The sequence below is a fragment of the Bombus flavifrons genome, chromosome 12 (genome assembly GCF_040668555.2).
Source record: "Bombus flavifrons isolate JBK064 chromosome 12, iyBomFlav1_principal, whole genome shotgun sequence".
NCBI classification, from domain to species: Eukaryota; Metazoa; Arthropoda; class Insecta; order Hymenoptera; family Apidae; genus Bombus; species Bombus flavifrons.
The window spans coordinates 1,693,588-1,715,135 of NC_138453.1; the positions used below are offsets into that span (position 1 = coordinate 1,693,588).

At 36.5% G+C, this 21,548-nt stretch overlaps 1 non-coding gene across 1 annotated transcript; it reads left to right on the plus strand.

The window, feature by feature from the left end:
* Positions 1-20,342: 20,342 nt before the first annotated feature.
* On the plus strand, positions 20,343-20,461 carry LOC138185844 (5S ribosomal RNA). Its single transcript, XR_011174726.1, has one exon. It is a non-coding gene; the product is annotated as a 5S ribosomal RNA (ribosomal RNA).
* Positions 20,462-21,548: the final 1,087 nt, after the last annotated feature.

A 21,548-nucleotide genomic window follows, 5' to 3' on the forward strand; every position in this document is an offset into this window, starting at 1 on the left:
CAATATCTTTGTCCGAGTATCGTGCCATCCGCGCGACCGATCTCTCCCACTGTCACGCTGACTGCTCAGAGAGCATTTCGTTTCTGAGCGTTCCGCAGCGGAAGAGTTAAATGCTCTGCTCTGTCTTCTCTAACTATCCAATATCTCTTGTTACATCTTCCTTCCGCGGTTTTTCATATTGTTCCTCTGCTGCCTCTGCTCATTTCGGTCTACCTGTACCAAATCCACGAGCATCCGTTCCGTTATCCATTAGGTTACCGTCTATCTGTCTGTCTATCCCTTTCTGTGCATAGCACCTCGTTCTAACCCTCCCCCACTTCTACATTTCCTCTTCCGGCTTCAAATTGATCTCTCTCCAATATTCCTTGATTATTTTGTTTCCACCCTTCGTTTTCGATATTCTTACTCGATTCTTACTCGATCTCTTCCAGTATTATATGCATGGAAAAAATAGTAAATGGACTGTTTAAACACTGTTTTAATATTTGAATGCCATATCTACATGTTTTCGATACTATTCGTCGATAACCTAAAGCTTTTTCATTCCACTGGCCCAGGAAACGCTATGTATACAGCGTGATCTCGACAGAATGGAGGCGTGATACTATTTTTAACGCGTTAAATATCACGGAGGTCATTGGTGACTTACGTTATGAAATTTATTAGAAAGAATAATGTATGAATTTGGTTAAATAAAATGGTCAGCATATTATCATATATTACAGAATGATGAAAATAAGGTAAGGAAAATTTCAGGTAAGGGAAAATAATGAGGAAAATAAGGTAAGGAAAATTTCATACACTAAAAGATTCTCAACAATCTAAATGATGGAGATAACATTGTTAAAAAAAAGTGCGTAGATACAAAAATATATTCTGCAAAAATTAAATGTTATTGTGTAGATACATACATATTATAAACCGTATATCCAAGCCCAAATTATAAATATATTATTTACCTAATCTAACTTTCGTCTCTTATTTTGAATGTCTTCCTGCTTCTTCTTCTTCTTCTTCTTCTTCCTCCTCCTCTTTTTCTTCCTCTTCTTTTACTTCGTTATCTTCATTATCTTTTTTTTTGTAATTCTTTATTATTCAATTCATGTGAATCTTCAGCGATTACCTGCATATTTCAGAATAAATAAAGGATTCCAGAATATTCAACAAAATATTATAAGTACATTACAAGCAAATAAGATAAGTTCGAGAACTAATGGAACTTTACTTTTTTCATAAGAACTATTGAGCTTCGACCCTTTTTTGAGGCTTTTATTCCTTGCAATGAGTACGATACAATTAAAAGATTGAAAATCATGCTAACGGTCAATTTTGCAGTGCATTTCTTAAACAGATTTCCAGCGGTCCGAAGGTATAGAATCACTTCCTAAAGTTATGGAAAATAATGTTTCGACATACTGTATACGCATTTTTAAAGAAATATTTTCATTTTTGAATTAAAATGATTTTAATTATTGCTATAATGTAGTCTTATCTAAAGTTACTATTTTCTAAGAAATTTATAAAGTACGAAATATTTTATCCATTAACTAATTTTATAGAAAAAGGTCAAGGGGTTTCAAATTGAATAAACATGCTAGCTGAATTGTTGAGGTATACATATAGATAGGTATATTCTATACATGTATATTTGCTGAATATTCAATAGCTTATAAATGATTATTTTCAAGTTATGCATATGTATATTTTGGTTTCTTTATTTAAAGGCAATGAAGATCATAAATGATTTTTGACAAGCTATTTTTAAACTGTTTAGTATATCAAATATATTTATAAAAAGTAAAATTCATATAAGATTTCCTGGATAAAAAGTTATCATGCTGTTGAACAAACATGTTAAGCTATTCTTAATAATTTCTCCACATATAAAGTGCTTGTCACCCTCCAATCAAGACAAAAGATCCAATGAAGTTCCTATCAAGTGACATGCCCGGTGCACGAAGTTCAGTGCACTGCATTCATCGCTTTCACCGTTTCCACCCCTATAACAAGTGCGCGCAATTACCCTTCGCTGTGCGTGCTGCGCTAGGGTGAAACGATGATGGCGGATCTCAAACGCTGTGCTCGTCGCGGTTGCAATGTTCGTCGAAGTGCGTGCACATCGTTGACACGTAGGCATCGTTTAGAAAATTCCTGTTCGTTTGCCGGCGGCGCGGCACGGCGTTGTCGTTCAAAGGGGCACGCTGATGCGAAGGAGCGCTGTCATATCGACCACATTCTTTATACTTTATACGCTTGCATCTCTCGTCTCCTAAAGGTTTCACGGAAATGTGGCATTACGGGGATTAAGATAATCAATATCACCAAGATCAGACGTATACCATGGTAGGAAAAATTTAGCATTATTTTTCTTTCTTTTTTTTTAAATCATATATCAGATTTTTCACATTGCGTGTAAATTTTGTTTACGCTTTATTAACATAAATTCAACTTATTGTGGAACCGGATTGTGCACTTTCTATTTGAAATGAAAATAACAAATTACCTCAAATTATCTTAAGTTTATTTGAAAATAAAGTTGTTTGCGAATAAATTCCAAAATCTTATTCGAGTAAATTATTCGTAAATAATTTGCGAAATAAGAATAAAAAAAAATTATTTGAAATAAGAATAGAGGATACAGGATAATAAATAAATGTCTTTTGTGTATGAGAAATTGTATGAGGAACGTAATATCATTTTTTCGGATCGAGAAGCGAGAAAGTTAAAAAGTATAAAAAGGAGTGGATTTACACTTGTACATGTAAATACATTTGCTGTAAAAAGGGTAGAAGTTCCGTATACCATTAATAAATATGATATAAAATAATATTTAGTATAAAACGTGACCGTCATCCATCATAGTTAGGAAAACAGAATTTAAAAAAATAATCACGACATAGTTATTGACAATGGTGATCGCTTTTGCACAGACACCAATCATCAATTTTTTTTGTTTGAGTTAAGCTTTCGTGCTATTCGATAAAATAGTGGAATATGATAAAAAACTTACAATTTCTAACAAAAATAAACGAAAGTAAATATTTTACACATATTTTTATGTAAACTTTAGAAACCTATTTTTTTATATTAACAAAGATAGAAATTAATACAATTTTTCACGTTGTATCCCAATTTGAGCTACGAGGATTTGGGAGGATAAACAGGGAGTAAATAAGTAGATAAAGACGAGGAAGAACTAGCAATGCATCTTCGTCAAAAATGCAAAATGTTCATTTTCTAAAAAAACAATTTTGAAAGTCCATCAGATATACACGTAAGTACTAACTGTAACTTCTATTTCTGTTTTTATTTGTAAACGGAGACAATGTCGCGATTTCTTTCTTGTCTTCGGTACTATATATATTTACTGTTGATCTGTATCATCGATGTTTCCCATTTTGTATTGGATGAAAATAACTTCGTTAATAAGATTTTTATTTGGTAATAAAAATAAAACTGATGGTACGGACCGACAGCAGCATCAATGATAGCAGCTAATCATGGCAATGTTGGTGTTTACAAATACAGTACAATATACAGTGACCCATGACTACGAAAAATTTTGAAATTTTATTAGCAGTATAATGAAACCCGATCATCATAATATTACTTGGTAATATTTGAAATTGATCTGAAGATGTATAAGTATATTAGCCTACGTGTATATATTGGATGATATATATTAGCGGCAATGCATCTTCGTGACAATTAATGGTCGATATCCTGTCATTATTTAGCCTTACCGTAATTTACGGCTGGACTGAGGGCCCAATAAAGAGCTCGGCAGGGTGCTTGAGTAAATGTTTCGAAAATAATCGATAGCCGGCGACTCGAAGTCGCCGAGCTATGAGGTGTCGACGATATGACCGTTTAGAGCTTAGAGGATCCGTGAGATAATTTAACAATATATCGAGGCAGAGATAATGGTGATCCGATGTTGCATCGTTAAAGAATACAGACTTTGTTTAAAGAATCTGACCATAGAACGAAGGGAGACAACGATGCCTTTTTGGTAAACGAACTGTGAAATACTGCACGGCAATTATCTCGGAATTACGAAAGAGTAAAGTCTTCTTAGGTTAAAGTTATAATATATACATATGTAGAAATTGCAAGTCACTTGCTGCTAACGTATATACAGGCTGGTTGGTAACTGGTGGTACAAGCGGAAAGGGGGTGATTCTACGCGAAAAAAGAAATCGAAAATATAGAATAAATATTTTTTTTTAACTTTTTTTAAATTTTTTTTTTAAATTTTTCCATCGAGACAACGATCTACAGTGAGATCCGTTATAACGAGACGTGATGAAGTGCACGCGTACCGAGCGAAAATTCAAAGTCGATTTTCTCGAAAACAAAGCCTTAAACGAAAAATATTTATTCTATATTCTCGACTTCTTTTTTCGCGTAGAATCACCCCCTTTCCGCTTGTACCACCAGTTACCAACCACCCTGTATACTGTAATCTATAAGGGAAGTTCGGCCACCCGAAGATTCAAACAAATTGGAATCTTTGCACAAATGTAGTTCGTGTGAGGCTAAAAAAAGGACAATTCTTCTTATCCTTAAGTTTTGTTTAGGAGATAAAAAATTATTGACTTTCTTATGCAATCCTGGAGCTTCCGCTGCATAAAATCTGACAATGCAAGTTTCAAGTTGCAGAATGCAGTGGTTGGAAAGTTATGGTTATATAAAACTGGGCATTAGGGTATTTTATATGTTATTTGATTCTATACTGATTCTGATACTGGATTCTATTCATACGTGCAATGAGTGGACCACACAGACAGCACCTAATTAATCCGGAAACATCAGTATTCACATGCTCTTGACTTCTGCTTAGCTCTTTAAAAAATGTATTGTGTTCCGATCGCTTCTATCAACGATGCCATCGAATCGATGTTGTTATGACGATAACGAAACGGCAGCACAAAAATTCGCACAGGCGATCGGCAAAGTAATCGTCATGAAAACGATTTCTTCCCCTCATCCAGTTCCTTAGCTGGCCGCCAATTGGATTCTATTTTTTGTGCATGCGTATCATCAGGAGCTATAGTTAAATTCGTCAAAAATTAGTATGTACTAGTATGTACTAGTTTGAAAAATAGATCCTGATCTAGACCTAATATTTTTTTCTCGGTGTATACGATCATAGATCATTAAAAAAAAAAAAAAAAAAAAAAAAATGAAAAATATGGAAAGAAAATAAAAAAACCAACACCACACGGAGTTCCCAAGCGGTCACCCATCCAAGTACTATCTGTGTCCAAGCGTTGCTCAACTTTCGTGATCGGACGAGAACGAAGTGGTTTTTTCTTTTTTTTTTTATAACGTTTATTGTCCAACAAGATGGGTACTACATGTGTATGTCATTCACAATAAACGATGAATTTCGGTTGTGGGGTGGTTTAGGCAAAAGTACCGATACGTGACGGTGCGACATAGCCGCACAACGTTTTGTGTGTCGAAATTACATTTTTTAGCTTATTGTTTTTAAATTAGATTTGAGTCGTTGTAGAGCGGTGCTTATATACGATATTGTTTTTTTCTTCCTATCTCTGTCCTGAAAGCCTGGTCGCAAAAACAGAACAGTTCGGTAGCCTACTTTTGGTTTCGGTGGGGCTGTTGAATTTTGGGAAGGGGCGGGAGAGGGTGGGGTTATGGCATTTTGGGAAGGGGTGGGAGAGGGTGGTCGGGAGGGGAAGGGAGGGATGTCCTGTAGAATTATTTACAATATTTACAATGTTTACAATATTTACACTATTTTACACGGTAGGAGATTTGAGCGTTGTCGTTTTGAGGCTCTTTCTCTTGTTATTTTTTTTTTATTATGGTTTCGGTATCCACCAATATTTTTTTATGTTTTTCTGTGATTGTCTTCTGCGTCGTTTTGAGGAAGGGCCATGTTGTATCTTCACCTAGTGTCTACGGTCTGTCCATTTAAGTTTTTCTCGTTTTAATCCCTATTTTTCTTTTTATATGGTAGATTATTGGGATATTATTTTGGTCTTAGAGATAGTTTCTTTCGTCTAGGTATAAAAACGCTTCAGGGGGATGTAACCTGTTATCAGTGTATTTTTGTAATATGAATCGTTTGGAAATAACCAACCGAAGATTAAACTATTTTCTTTTATCTTTGCAGCTTGCGCGAACTGGTTTCTTGTTAGTTTTAAGATGTGGCAGTCGATGCGGTGGATGTTGGCTAAGTCGTAGATTCTTTTATTTTTGACGTATTTTTTGAATCCGCTATGTTCGGATCTGTAAGTACTCAGGCAAGCCCTGATGCATTTTCTTTCAAATATGCGAATTTTTTCCATTAGGGAAGCTGATATGTTGCACCAGATTGGGCAGCCGTAGGTTATGATCGGTCTGATTAGTGCTTGGTAGCATAGGATTTTTACTTTGCTGTTGAGAGTAAAATAGCCTTTTTGTTTTCCAGAATGCTTTGCTGGCTTTGGAGAGTTGAATTTCGATGTGCTGCTTGTAGTTTAATTTTTCGTTTATATTTACGCTTAGATATTTTACGCAGTTTTTGTGTGGTATGAGCTCCCCTTCGTTTGCTTTTTCTCTTAGTTGAAATTTTTTTTCAGTGTTCTCTTTCTATTGGGTCGAGATCACTTTACTTGGGTCTAAACAGTATGGTTTCGCATTTGCTTGCATTGATTTTTAGTTTTCATGTATAATAGTAATCGTTAATTTTGTTAAAAAGTTCTTGGAGTTCTGTTCTTATTGTTTTGGGTTTGCGGCCTGTTACGTAGATGATTAGATCATCTGTGAAGGCTATGGAGCGTTTATGGGTGGAGGTATTAAGATTAGACAGATTTAGTAAGTCGCTATTGCAAATACTGAAAAGTAGCGGAGAATTAACTGTTCCTTGTTGTAGACCGTTTTCTATGGAGAATTCTTTGCTTGATGTGTGTGACTCGTCGGTCATTACGAATGTTTTGTTTGTTATCATGTCCCAGACTATTTTAATTAGGTATTGCGGAAGGTTTTTCTTAATCATTTTGAATATAAGACCTGGGATCCAGACTGTGTCGAAAGCTTCTTCGAGGTCTATTAGCAGGCGGCTACTGGTTGCTTTGCGTTAAACGCCCAGCAGATGTTCGACGTAAATTTATTTATTGCATAGATTGTGGAGTGTTTGTGCCGGAAGCCGAATTGATTTTCTGGGATTACGTTATTTTTTGTGCAGAAGGAGGCTAGGGGGTTGTTTATGACTATTTCGAATATTTTGCTTATGTTGGGGAGGAGGCTTATAGGTCGTAGGTTTGCAGGTCTTTATTTTTTTTTGTAATGGCTATTACTTTAGCTTTTTTTTCCATTTTCTGGGGAAATACGTGTTATTTAGCGCATTGTTGAAGAGTACTGTGTAGTACCATTTTATTTTGTTAAGTAAGCATTTGAGCAAAATGTTTGGGATGCCATCGAAGCCGCAGGATTGTTGTTTAGTTTGGAGAAGATTATTTTTATTTGGTTGAAATTTGTAAAATAGTTTATTTCTGGTTCTGGTTATTTGGGGTTGTCCGAGGTGTTTTCGTTTGAGAATGTGCAGACTGTTTTATTTAGCGCTACGCCTTGTTCTATTTTATTTTTGAGTTTGGTTGTTTCGGCGATAATAATTCTGTTTAGCTGTTCTCGCACCATGTGTTCGTTTTGTGTGTGTGTTTTGTAAAAGTGGGTGTCGATAATGTCTAGTTTTTCCGTTGTTTTAGATATTACGAAGTTATTGTAACGCCACCCAAAAGCCAGACATCTGGTGACATCGGATATGTCGATAACACCTAGTCATGCGATAGCGATGAGAAAAGACAATAGCCGGACTAACACCCATAAGATATGTAAATCATAATGTAATCATAATGAGATGAAAACCCCAGTCCTTTAGCCAGTAAGTTAGTCTGTATTCTGCAGTTAATAAAGCATACGAATGGGTTATTGTTCATTCGCCTTTTTATAACACCTCGTCATTTATTACGTGACATTATCCTCGGTGCCTTTGTTGGTGTTGTGTATCGCTATACCTGCTTCTTAGATGAGAGAGGCTTTTTCTGGAGGCAGTTTGAAAGGTGGGATGGAGTTTTGTTCTTTTGGTCTGAAAATTTGATTTACATGCGGGAACATGCTGTAAGAATCGTTTTTGGAGGACGAGAGCGGGTGCACTCAGCGTGGTATGAGAGTTGGCTAAAATAAGCAGTTTTCCTATTTGTTTTTGATGTCTAAAAAAATAGAATATTTAAAGGAACATAAGTGTGTGCAAAAATGAGAATGATATAATGTATGGTAATGGTCGTGTAACACTAAAACATTGCAATTTCTTGATGCTTAGAATATAGATTATTAAAAATTGATTGTTAAGAAAACCGAATTGATTTTTTAGAATTACGTTATTTTTTGTGCAAAAGGTGACTAGGGGGTTATTTATGACTATTTCGAATATTTTGCTTATGTTGGGTAGGAGACTTATATATCGCAGGTTTGAGGATGAGAAGGGGTTTTTATTTTTTTTTCTTTTGTGATGGCTGTTAAAATTATTAAAAAGTACTGTGTAATATTATTTTATTCTGTTTATTTTGTTCTATTTTATTTTTCAGTTTATTTATTTCGGAGATAATAATTCTATTTAATTATCCTCAACCAATGTGTTCGTTGTGTGTGTGTATTTTGGAAAAGTGAGTGCCGATAACGAATAGTTTTTCCGTTGTTTTACATGTTATGAAATAATTAGACTCCATGTCTTTATTCATGGTCTGTATCGCTATACCTGCATCTTGGAGGAGGGGAGCTTTCTCTGGTGGCAGTTTGAAAGAAGGGATAGAGTTAGGTTCTTTTGACCTAAAAATTTGATTTGTCTGTGGGAACATACTAGCTGAGTCTTTTTAGACATATTTTTTTATTTTGCTTCCCCATCTTCTCTTTTATCGTTGTATTTTGAATAGTTGTATTTTAGATCGTTTATTTTGGATAGTATGTAACTTTTGTCTCGTTGTAGCTCGTTGTAGTTCGCTTTCGCAGTCAAGGTGCTATTTTAGAAAGGTACTCCAATAGCTAAAACGATTCCCTTCGACATACGTAGCACTATTTTTAATTTCCTAAGCCATGAGTTTCTTGTAAGGATAATTGACGGATTTTAACGGTCCGAGCGACCGAGCACCACCCTTACCCAATAACATCGAAGCCTCACATTCATCCAGGTATCGTTCACGCTCTTCCCGCGAAGGATCCACCGCACTTGGAGCGCCTTCTTGGAGCGTGCGTATTTGGGGTCTTCCGTTTTGAACCCTGTTGGAGTCTAACTCGATGCGTGTTGGGTTCGCTCGAGTCTAACAACGGTATCGGCAGTATCGTTCGAGTAGTTCAATCGTGAACATTTAGCAGAGAGTCAGTTTCCGTGCCTCCGAATCGCTAAAGGTGGACTAAAGAAATTTCGTCAGTCGTAACGATCAGTTGATACTTTTCTGAACTGGCTTCTTCGGTGCGTCAATGTCTTCAAGCATTTGTCACGTAAAATTGATACTTGGATTGTAAGAGAAAAGAAGGCTGAGTCGTAACCCAACTATTAATTTTCTTTTATCGAACTTTATTATAAATTTAGCACTTACAATAATAGAATAACACTGAACCGGAGAAAGGAGTTATACAAGAACAGCGACTAGAAGAAGAACTGCCCGAGCTGGCTGAAGTCTCGGTTTATATACGTTTTGGTTTGAAGATGTTGAGGGGCTCGGTGTAGGTTATGATGTCAAAAGCGTCGGACTAAGGTGCGTCACAGCCTTGGCGTAGTCTATGATGATAAGGTGGTGATGTGTCCAAAGGAGTCCGAAAGTCGGGGGTCGATGTCTTATCTCTGATGTAGGTTGAGAAGTGATTGATGTCACACATTCGTGGACATGGCTGCAAGCGTTGGTGGAGACAGAATCGTTCCATCAGGCGTACTGATCAGTGGACAGTCCTGTGCGAAATCTTCAGTTGTGAACAGTATCTCCAAGCATACGTGAAGGTAAACATCATTTTAGTGAGCGAACGATTAGTAAACCGTCCCATGCGTGTCTTTCAAATACGAGCGACATCGACACGCGTTCGCGGACGAGTGTATCGTACGAGTGTCGTACATTGCGTTGCGGCATTCGCTTCAATTGCTTCGTATCGCATAATCGTCCGCAGTAAGCATTCGTAAATTTCGTCTTAATCGTCGAAGACAATTCGAAATTTTCTCATCGTTTGTTCTCCGATATTTTGTTTTCGAGTTTTAACTTCGTCAATTGTTCTTCGCGCATCGAGTCATTGCTCTCCCTCGTAAATCTGTTCCCCAAGATTAATTCGACGGGGAACAAGTTACAGAGCGTGGTATCGTCGATATCGGATACACGCGCATGTTAGACGTATCGTTATTTCTTTAGCCGTTTAAATACCAAGCAGCGTGATCGCGCTGTTTAGATTTTGTGTCGAAAAATCCCAGTACATTTGAGCGCTACGGACGACTGACGGTATTTTGTATTTCATTGTTATCTTAATAATTTTTATTGAACAAAACTTGAAATATTTATAAACTAATAGTACGCATATATAAATACATAGATGTATTTCATAAAAATAACAAATATGACGAGCGCTATTGCGCCGCTTGTTTCTTTTCGCAATCGATTAAATGGATATCGCGCCGTTCGGGATGTTTCGACTCTGAGTTTTTCAAAGACCCCTCAAACGGTTAAATTATGTCAATATTATCATAAATAATTATTTTTCTATTTACTGTATATGATTTTCGAAACATTAAAAGATTATTATTACTCGACTACTTCAATGTTGATTATGATACTTTTTTAATTATGGTTAAACTTGTCACTACTTGTATGAGGGACTGTAAAATTGATTCGAAATAGTATTTTACAGGGACCGATAAAACCAATGAGTTAGATGTTATATAATTAAAAGTTATTTCTATTTTTGAATTTTCTTTGCGAATATGTTAACTGTGCTTGAGCACCGCTGGGTCAAATTTATAGAAAAAATATTTTAAATACTATTTTAAGTAGTTGTTGATCTACAGTACGAATAAAATATTTTAGATATGTAGTAAAAAATAAACTATCTTTATTTTCACAATGTGGTATAAAAAGTATTTTATTTTTGTATTGTAGATAGTGTTCAAAATGTTTCTTAACAATGAAAATTGATTAAGCAGAAGGTTAATATCAGGATGCAAGAATCCAAAATATTTACAAATTAAATTCATGTTTGTTACGTCGCGCAAGATGATGCGTGCGACGTTCATTGTCTGACCGTCAAGGCCCAAGGTTGGTAGGAGGTTTCCTTCCCCTCTCACCACTCATTAACATGACTAGAACCAATAGGCATCATATATTGTTACCCTCACCTTACTAACGAAAAGTGTGAGCAACGAATCCGCTTTCTTCGTTCAAGAAAACACACCCACACCGAGCTTTCCTCCGCAATTGCATGAGAGCGGAACATCAGTCTCCTCTATTGCTACTTCAACTACAACAAGAAACTCAACTGTAAGGGCCTTGCTCTATTACCAAGGAATAATGTGCATGTATATCGCCTCTTCATACGCCAAATCATCGTCTACGACATATATCATAAGCAGCGGCGTAAGTTCATTGTGTCAATTTGTTGAAAATATATAGTTTATAACCCTGTTAATCGTAGCGTTATACCACCTCAACCACTCCTATTACCTCAACGGAAATTAGGGAATCGATCTATTCGCGGCGTCGATTATTATAATCGTAACGGGAATTTACGACTCCCATTGACGTGTTTCCTCGCGATTGCGTCTCCCCGCGATTGGTCGAAATACAATGTTCTTTTTAACCCTGCTGCGGTCTCCGGGTCTCTTTGTCTTTACTGTTCTCCTTTTTTTCTCTAAGGACTTCTGTATTCTTTAAACGTATAGAGCATAAAAGTTATCCGACTGTTGAAATCGACATATTTGAGAAAAAGACGCGCGATCATAGAAAATTTAGGGAACGCACTGATGCAAAATTATATTATAAGACGGTAATATGACCCGCGTAGGAAAGTTGCGAAAGAAGTAGTAGAGAGTGTTATAAATACATTGAAACATTTCAAAGAGAAAATAAGAGTTCGTAAAAATTTCACTAATGTCAACATTTTGTTTACGATAATAGAATGTACTGGTTCTTTGCAATGAAAGTTATTTTTTGCAATGTTATAGTAACATACTACTACATTTCCCCAGTACCTTAGTTAGAAGATAAAATAAACAAAAACGAATCTTTGTATGCAAAGATAACTTTCTTCTTCAAACTCTTGCCGAATGATTTAGTTGAATGGAAGACCTCAGCAGGGTTAAGTATGGGTATTCTCAAGTAACAAGTATTATTCAAAGTTTTCATCACTTAGATTACTCGTTTGTGAGCAAACACGCAATCCATTTTTTTTTTTTTTATTTAATTTGCACTTTACAATTTGTTCAGCTGGATATTTGTTAAATTTTTCATTTGTGGGTGGCTATCCCTAGCGGGATGCCATCTTCGAGTTTGACTATTTTATTTCCGTAGTGAGGTCAGTGGGGTGTTTTCTTTTTAGTCTTCTTTCTATGAGAATTTTGCTCGCTTCAGCAGCTAGCTGGTTTGGATGTGTTGCCATTTTTTCCTTGTATTTTTTTGAGTACCTGCCGATTTCTTCTTTGACCATTGACATTTTTAGGTCTTCGCGTATATCCTCGTTTCTGATATTCCATGGGGCGTTAACTACTGTTCTGAGTATTCTCTAGAAGCGACTCTGGTTTATTTACCTGACACATTGCAGCTGTCCCCTATAGTGGTATTCCGTATGTCCAAATTGGTTTTATTATTAGTTTATTATTAGTTTATTTTCCATGTTGACTTTAGAGTTTCGACTAGTTAGCCAGTACATCTGTCTCCTTTTTATCCGTATTTTGTCTATAATTGATTTAGTATGTTGCTTTCATATAAGTTATGAATCTAAGTGGAGTCTTAGTATTTAACTTGCTTTGTTTGTGTTATATGCTATTCAATTGGATATTAGGTGGTTTCCGTTTTCGTATTGTAAATGTAATGTGGTTAAATTGACCGGGGTTTGCTTTTATCTTGCAGTCATTTTTCTATTTTCTGCTACGCTCTGGTGGTACGGACTGCTGTTTCTGAATTAGAGTGCTTGTGTTACGTCGAAGGTGTTACGTAAAAATAATGGGAAAATAATAGTAAAAAAATGTTGGGTTCTTGAAAAAATGACCAGGTGTTATAAAAAAAAGGCGAATCAGCAATAGCCCATTCGTATGCTTTATTAACCCTTTCGCTACGAACGTCGCCTATAGACGACGCCCGCGGGATACCACTTAACCATAAGCCTGTGACATCAATCACTTCTCAACCTACATCAGAGATAAGACATCGACCCCCGACTTTCGGACGCCAACGCTGCAACGCACCTTAGTCCCCATCAGAGATAGGATATAGACCCCCGACTTTCGGACTCCTTTGGACACATCACCACCTTATCATCATAGACTACGCCAAGGCTGTGACGCACCTTAGTCCGACGCTTTTGACATCATAACCTACACCGAGCCCCTCAACATCCTCAAACCAAAACGTATATAAACCGAGACTTCACCCAGCTCGGGCAGTTCTTGTTCTAGTTGCTGTTCTTGTACAGCACCCATTTTACGGTTCAGCGTTATTCTATTATTGCAAGTGTCAAAATTACAATAAAGTTCGATAAAAGAAAATTAATAGTTGGGTTACGACTCAACATTCTTTTCTCTTACAACCCAAATATCAATTTTACCCGATAAGCACCGTGTAACATATGAACGCTTTTCGTCGCAGTGCTCCGTTCAGGACTGCTATTTCGGCGGCACGATGGCCCGTACAGCGGTGTCACTCCGACGGAGCACACTGCTGTAGCGAAAGGGTTAATACGGCAATATTACAATTCAATTGTAGAATACTGTACAGACTGACTAACTGACTAAAGGGCTGGGGGTTTTATATCTTCATTATGATTCACATATCTTATGGGTGGGAGTTCGGTTATTGTTCATTCTTATCGCTATCGTATGACTAAGTGTTATCGACATATCCGGAGTTCGGCAGATGTCTGGCTTTTGGGTGACGTCAATGAGGTGGATTTGGGCGTTACACTCCCCCCTTCGTAGAGTGAACTTAGTCCTCTAAGTTCTTGCGTTTCTGCGGAATCGATGGATGAAATTTGGCCTTGGGCGGTGTTGATAATTCAAAACTTACTCTTGATTCTCTTTTTGTTCGTTATTCGAATCTTCGTTATTAGTTATATTTATGGTTTTGATCTTAATAGCGTAAGAAATGCTCTTGGGATTGCTACTGATTCTCATATGGTTCTCTCCATACAATATATCTACAGTTACTTTAGTTTTCAACAGAGAGGGTTGCTTCAGTTTGACAATTTGATGTCCTTCTTCAGAGAATACATTGAGTTCTATTGGTTTTTCTGGCGTAGCTATGTAGTGATTGTCGTTTTTGAGTGGTATAAAAGTTATTTCTACGATCTTATAGACTGTGAATTTACAAAATATCATGGTATTGTCTACACTAATTATTTCGGATGCGCAATCGTGTTTTGAACGTCTATCATGTATGGATTGAGTATGTTTGCAAATGTACAATTCGTGTTTGATTCGAAATTGCTTGTTCAAATACATCTGGTCTACGTTCATATAAGTTAATCCTGAGGTGAAAAATATCGGATGTTCAACTAATGGGGCGAGAAATGCTCCGTTCTTTTGAGTCGGTATGGAGTATACCTGTTCTATATCCTATTCTGAGACAATTATTGTTGGAATTGAAATTTTAAAGATCTTTTCGCTTTGGACAAACAGTGTGAGTGTAGAGGCGACTAAAATGTTTTGGAAATTATTTTCGTCTGGTGAAAATCCTTTATTCATGATGTGATTTCCTAAAGCTTTAGCGTATTGTTCTAAGAAAGTGTGATGATTTATGATCTGGGGGCTAATAATTCCTTGTTTTCCTAGTAGAATTAAATTGAATACTTCATCGAGTTGAAAGTGTAGATCTGACAAAGCGCTTTCTATAGAGGTAACCTTGACTACTAGAAGTTCTCGCTTGTTTACTTGATTTGTTTCATTTTGTATGTTCGCGTTTACTTTTTCTAATTGTTTTAGGTTGTCGGTGTTTAGGATTTTCCTAATTAGAGCGGTTTGGTTAGCTACAATGGTTTTTAATTCGTTTCCCTCGCTAAATAGTTTGTCGATATTCTAGTTTACCAATTGTAAATCGTCAGAATCTAATGTTCCGAAAAGTGTTTTGCTGATTGAACCTATAGCGTCTACCAATCCTCTCCTAACTCTAGGATGAGACAGTAATCTTAAATGTGTTCCTAGCGTTTTGACGTTATTAAACTTGTTGGTTAAGGAAAGTATCTCTGATTTTACTCGACACGAGGTGGTACAATGTTTTTGGGTCTCTTTTATGTGTTTTCCTAACGTATCGATGTGGTTAAATATATCGCTTACATCTATTCCTATATATACGTTAACTTTTTCATTATACAAATATGCTTTAGATATTTTCTCGTGGAAAATTTTGTTACCATATATCTTCTTAATTTGGTTATTGATTAAAATTTCGTAATAAGGAGTCATAGCTTTTTCGATGTGGTAAGGACCTAACCATTCGTCGTCCAATTTATGTTTTGTGATCATTATGCATAAGAACTGCGTCTCCTTTAAATACCGTTTGTGTTTTAATGATTTTTCTTTGTTGATATCGCATGTAGCGTTTTCTACTTTGTTCAAGTGTTTGTCTAGCTAGTGTTTTGTATTTGTCCAATTGTTTTTGCCATAGTGTAAACATTTCTTCATACGTGTAATTGCTGGTTCTGGATATTGAGGATGGGAGGTTAGCTTTTCGTCCAAAGGTTAGTTCAAAAGGTGAAAAACCGGTTGCATCGTGTATTGCTGTGTTATATCCTAAGCATACGAAGTTTAATACTTCGTCCCATTCTTTGTCTGAGTCGTTTAGACTTGTTCGTATCTCGTTTTTTACAGTTGCGTGTGTTCTTTCTGGGCATCCTTTAGATTGTGGGTGAAAGCTGGTTGTTTTTATATGTTTTATTTTGAATGCTTCTTCGAACTTCGTCATGAGTTCGCTAATAAAGTTCTGTCCTTGGTCTCTTAGTATAGTTTTAGGTGCTGAGAAGATGTAAATGTAATGATTCAATAAGACAAATGTTATGGATTCGGTTCTTTGTGTCTTGAGAGCTGTTAATATCAGGTATTTGGACAAATCATCATGAATAGAGAGTATATATTGGTTTCCTCGTTTAGTGTTTGGCATGGGACCAATTATGTCCATTGCTACTTTTTCGTTTGGTTCAATGGGGGTTTGAGGTATTACAGGAATTTCTTTCGCGCGGATTCTGACAAGTTTCTGTTTTTCACATGCTACGCAATTTTTGACAGATTCCTCTACTTTTGAGAACGAATGTGGGATTTTAAATCGTTCTTTGACGTTTGCGTAAGTTTTCTGTATACCTAAGTGTCCTGAAACGTCGTTATGGTTTTCTTTTATAATCGCGTCAACTTGTTCGTCTGTTAGAATTTGAATCGGGTCGTATGCAAAGGTTATTTCTTCTATTTTGTCATTAACATACATCAAAAATGTTTTTATTCGTGCCTTTTCGATTTCATCGAAGCTTTTGTCTCCTATGCCAAACTTTTTATGTTTTGTAGCTGATTTCATGATCTTCTTAAACCATTTCTCTTTGTCGTAGGGTCCTAAAGTTTCTTGTGTTATTTGGAAGAAGGAGTTTTCGTTGGGGACTATCTTTAGTCGTTTAGGAAGTGTGTCGGCGTTTTGTTCCCATTTGTTATACTCGTCAAGGAGATTGTCTTCAGTTGTCAAATTGTTGATAGTTTGTCTCGAAAGTGCGTCAGCAGCCGTATTATCTTTTCCTTTGTGATATTGTATTTCGTAATCGTATTCTTCTAGCTTTAATCTCCATCTAATTAGTCGTGATAAGGGGTCTTTACAATTTTTAAGCCAAGTTGAAGCTCGATGGTCGGTTCTTATGAGATGGTCTTCCTAGCAAATATTGTCTCAAACGTTTTACCGCCCACACAATTGCAAGGAGTTCTTTTTTCAGTGGCTGAGTAATTTCTTCCGGGAGGATTTAGTGTTCCGGAGATGTAACAACAAGGATGGTCGTTTTGCGAAAGAACAGCGCCTATTTCTTCGTTAGAGGCGTCGGTTGTTAATGTAAATGTTTCGTTAAAGTTGGGATATATCAATACCGGGGCTTTGCATAATGCGTCTTTGAGAGTTTGAAAGCTATCTTGTTGTTTGTCTATTCAATGAAAGGGTGTGTCTTTATTCCTTCGTGTGTGATAATGTGTCCAAGGTATTCTAATTCTGGTTTTAAGAATTCACATTTGTCTGGTTGAATCTTTAGTCCTAATTCTCTTAATCTCTGTAATACAATTGCAAGGTTGTTGTTATGTTGTTGAATCGTACTTCCAAATATTATGATGTCGTCTAAATAAACGAAGCAACATTTGTTTAATAAACCGCGAAGTGCTGTGTCCAACATGCGTTGGAATGTAGCTGGGGCGTTTTTTGATCCCAATGGCATTCGATTGTATTGAAAGTGTCCCTGAGGCGTACTAAAAGCTGTATATTTATTTGATGTTACGTCCATTGATATATGATGAAAGCCAGAAGAGAGGTCTAGTGCGGAAAAGAATTTTGCGTTTCCTAATTGTGAGAGTATATCGTCAATGTTTGGCAAAGGGTACGCGTCTTGATCAGTTAATTCGTTTAATTTACGGAAACCTATCACTATGCGCCATTTTTGTTTTCCGGAGGCGTCCGATTTCTTGGGGACTACCCATACTGGACTATTGTACGGTAAATCTGATTCTTCGATTATGTTTTTGTTTAACATTTCTTTGATTTGTTTTTCGATTTCTAATTTGTGTGCCTCGGGTGGTCTGTAAAATTTTGTGTTTATGATTTTGTTTTCATTGAACGTGACGATGAATTTTGTTAAATCGGTGCATGGTAAAGTGTCTGTGTCTAAATTGAATACGTCAATGTAGTGTAAGAGGAATTTTCGATAGGAATGCGGAAATTATTTTCAATATGGCTCGTACTAATTATGATTTTTAATTTTTGGATTTGTTCGAGATCAACTTCATTAGAGAGATCATTAGAAATCGGTATTGGTTGCTCACCAGTATTGCAGAAGCATACTCGCGTTGGTCTCTTGTCCAGATAAATTGTTTCGACTCTGGTTTGTCTTGGAGAAATTAGTTGTGGTGGCTGAAATAAGAATACATGATCATTGAGTTGGATTTGGTCATTTGTAATTTTGTATTGATAGTTTTCTAGCATTTGTAACCCTATGATTCCGTCTTCAATTAGTGGGAAGTCGTCAGGTACTATGTAGAATTTGTTTCTTTTGTCACAGATACTAAGGTAAACGTATTGCTCTGTCTCGCATTTGTCATTGCCCATAAAGAACGTTTTCTTGTCGTCTTTTAATGGGGTGAAAATGATTTTTGAGCGTTTGACTATGTTTATTCCGGCACCAGTGTCTACTAAATATCGCTTAAGTCCAAGTTTTGATCCGATGGTAATTGTGAGGAGCCTTCCAGTGATGGCGTTAATTCTTATTGTTGGTTCTCTTCCATTTCTTCCTCAGGATTCAAATTCTCTTCGTCCGTCGTTATATGGTAATTTCTCGGAGGCGGTAAGTTTCTTTGGCTGGCTGGTTGAAAATTTCGCTGTTGGGTACAAGCGTTGGCTAAATGTCCCGTTTGATTACATTTGAAACATTTGGGCGGTGGTCGTTCCATTGTCGCTCTTCTTTCCGTAGATGGATTTATTGGCTTTGGTCGAGCGGTGTTGCCAAGCGTGATATTTCTTCTTGCATTGGGTGTTCTTTGGAATTGGGCGTTGGCTCTCGCAATTGGTTGATTCATTGTTCTTCTTCTTACTATGTTTTTGTTGCGTTCGATTTCCCCTATAAATAACTCTGCCTCGAAAGCTGTATCTTGTGCTTCTTGGAGATTCTTCGGTCTTGTAGCCCTTGTGCGTATTTCTATTTCGGGTTTCAAATTTAGAATAAGGACTTTGGTGGCTCGTTCAGTTTCAAGATCTATAGCAACTGCTCGACGTATTGGATCGCAAATTTCGTATTGGAGTGCGTATATCAGTTCGTTGAGGTTGTGTCGGAACCTCTTCACATAACTGTGTACCGATTTGTTAAAGTTTTGTCGCGTACGTTGAAGTTTATCGCGAGCTTCATTAGATGCAATACTCGCGGATACAAATTTTCTGAGGTTTTCAAACAAGTCTTCATAATTCTCGATTTCAATGTGGCGGATACTGCGTTCTGCCTCTTCTTCACTGTCCATTTTAGGAACACTGTCTTTTTAGGAACAGGTGGTCGCTTTTTCTGAATAGTGCTGGTGCTAGCGTCTTCAGTTACAATGGAGTTGAATTCAGATGTGGCAACTGACTGAATTCCTACTCGTAGTTCAGGGAGACTCTTACCTAAGAGTTCAATTTCTCTAACGCGTTGTTCACTTTCGTCGTGTATTAGTTTATGCAAGTTATTCAAAGCTAGTTCGTGTCTTTCGTTCTGTTTTTACATAACGTCTAGTATGGCCCGAATATTTGGATCCACACCTGTAGCCATAGAGCTAACAGAAGATGTGCTTCTGATCTTTTGCTCATAGTGGTTATTATACTATCGTCGGAGTCGGTACTATTCAAGCTGTTGCGACGAGTACGATAGTGTTTAATAGAATCCAGTTCTTTACCTGGGTATTCTTCTTTTCGTGAATGTTGCTCTAACCAGTTTCAGTTTTGGTGATGACCGTAGTCCGCTTTCCGTAGAAGTCGTTCTCACGCAAAGTGAGCTGATCTATGCAGAGGTCCGCTGATCCTTCAATCTTCAATGGTGCACGTATGCCGAAATCGTAATTTCGTTTACACTGAAGCGAATGGATCCTGGCAGGGTCGCCAAAATGTCACCAAAAAAAATTTAGTGATAACTACATTATCAGCTAGGGTCATCTATAGGCAAATTCCGCAATACTTCGAATAAAATATTTTTAATCATTTTCATACAATAAACGTGTATTTTCTATACAAAAATTCCGGTTTCATATGTACATACCTGGTATACCTGTTCTTACATTACTTGTAACCTAACGGTCTTGATACTCCGAGGCAAAACAACAACATGATTTAAATTGTTCTCTAAATCATGTGCCGCTACTTATTTTGTCTATTCGATAACATGAAATAACAAAACTGATTACTTCCGTCAACGCCCATACCGCGTTGAAAGTACTCGTTCTCGTCCGATCACGAAAGTCAAGCAGCGCTGGGCACGGTTAGTACTTAGATGGGTGACCGCTTGGGAACTCCGTGTGGTGTTGGCTCTTTTTACTTTTCTTAACATTTAGCCAACCGAACCATCGGATCTCCCCTCTGTGAAGAACATTGCTGTGTGACCGAACGGGGAGATCTCCCTTTTTGACTTTAGCAAAGCGCTTTCTTTTTCGTTGTTATTGTTATTATCAGTTATTGTTTACCTGGAATTGTTCCCAATTAATTGTAACTCTTTTTCTGCTTTTATAAAGTGCAATATGTAATAAAATACACCAATTTAGTGGTCTTAAAATTAATTAAAAAGAAACACTATCAGTTATGACTAAATAAAGCTATAGTCGAACGATATCACACTATAAAAAAATATTAAAATGCATTATGAATTTTTAACTTCATGTTCAAGTCGTGTCATTTATCTTCAGTCATCTTTAATGTTTTTAACTTTACCTATATCTTTTTATACTTTTAATATATACTTTCAATTTGATGTTTTGTATAAATGATATGTGAAATCATCAAACAAAATCATTACTGCAAAATATAATTGACCACTTAAATAATTTTAGACTTCTTTGTTTTTCAGATATTAGTGAATATTAGTCCTCGTTACTTAGAAAAACGCACAGTGGACAGCGTATAGCTGGCTCTGGCGCGCGCGGTTGGCTAAGTGTTAAGAAGCTATGATCGTATACATCAAGAAAATATCTTTTTAGCATTAAACGATTGTCACCATACGTTGTATCGTTCTTGCATACACGCTTACTTATATATTGCTTTGTTTATATTTTCCGGTAATGTTACATGTATTCAATATTCGAAATTAGAGAATGTACAAGTATTATATATACGTATGTCGTTTGAAAGAATGCAAAGATACATGTGCTGAAAATTATGATACAAACCGAAGGGCGATGATTCCCTGCGCGCGATGAAAATGAAGTCGAAAATGTAAAATGACATTTTTCGCTTTGTTTTCGCGAAAACCAATTATGAAATTGCCTCTACTTAACTTTACAATCAATTTTCTTGAAAACGAAGCCAGGCAAGGTTTCACATATCTTTTTTATCCTACAACATAATTGTATGTTTTGTAAATATTTTTTATTCAATAATATTAAATAACAAGATTGATTACTT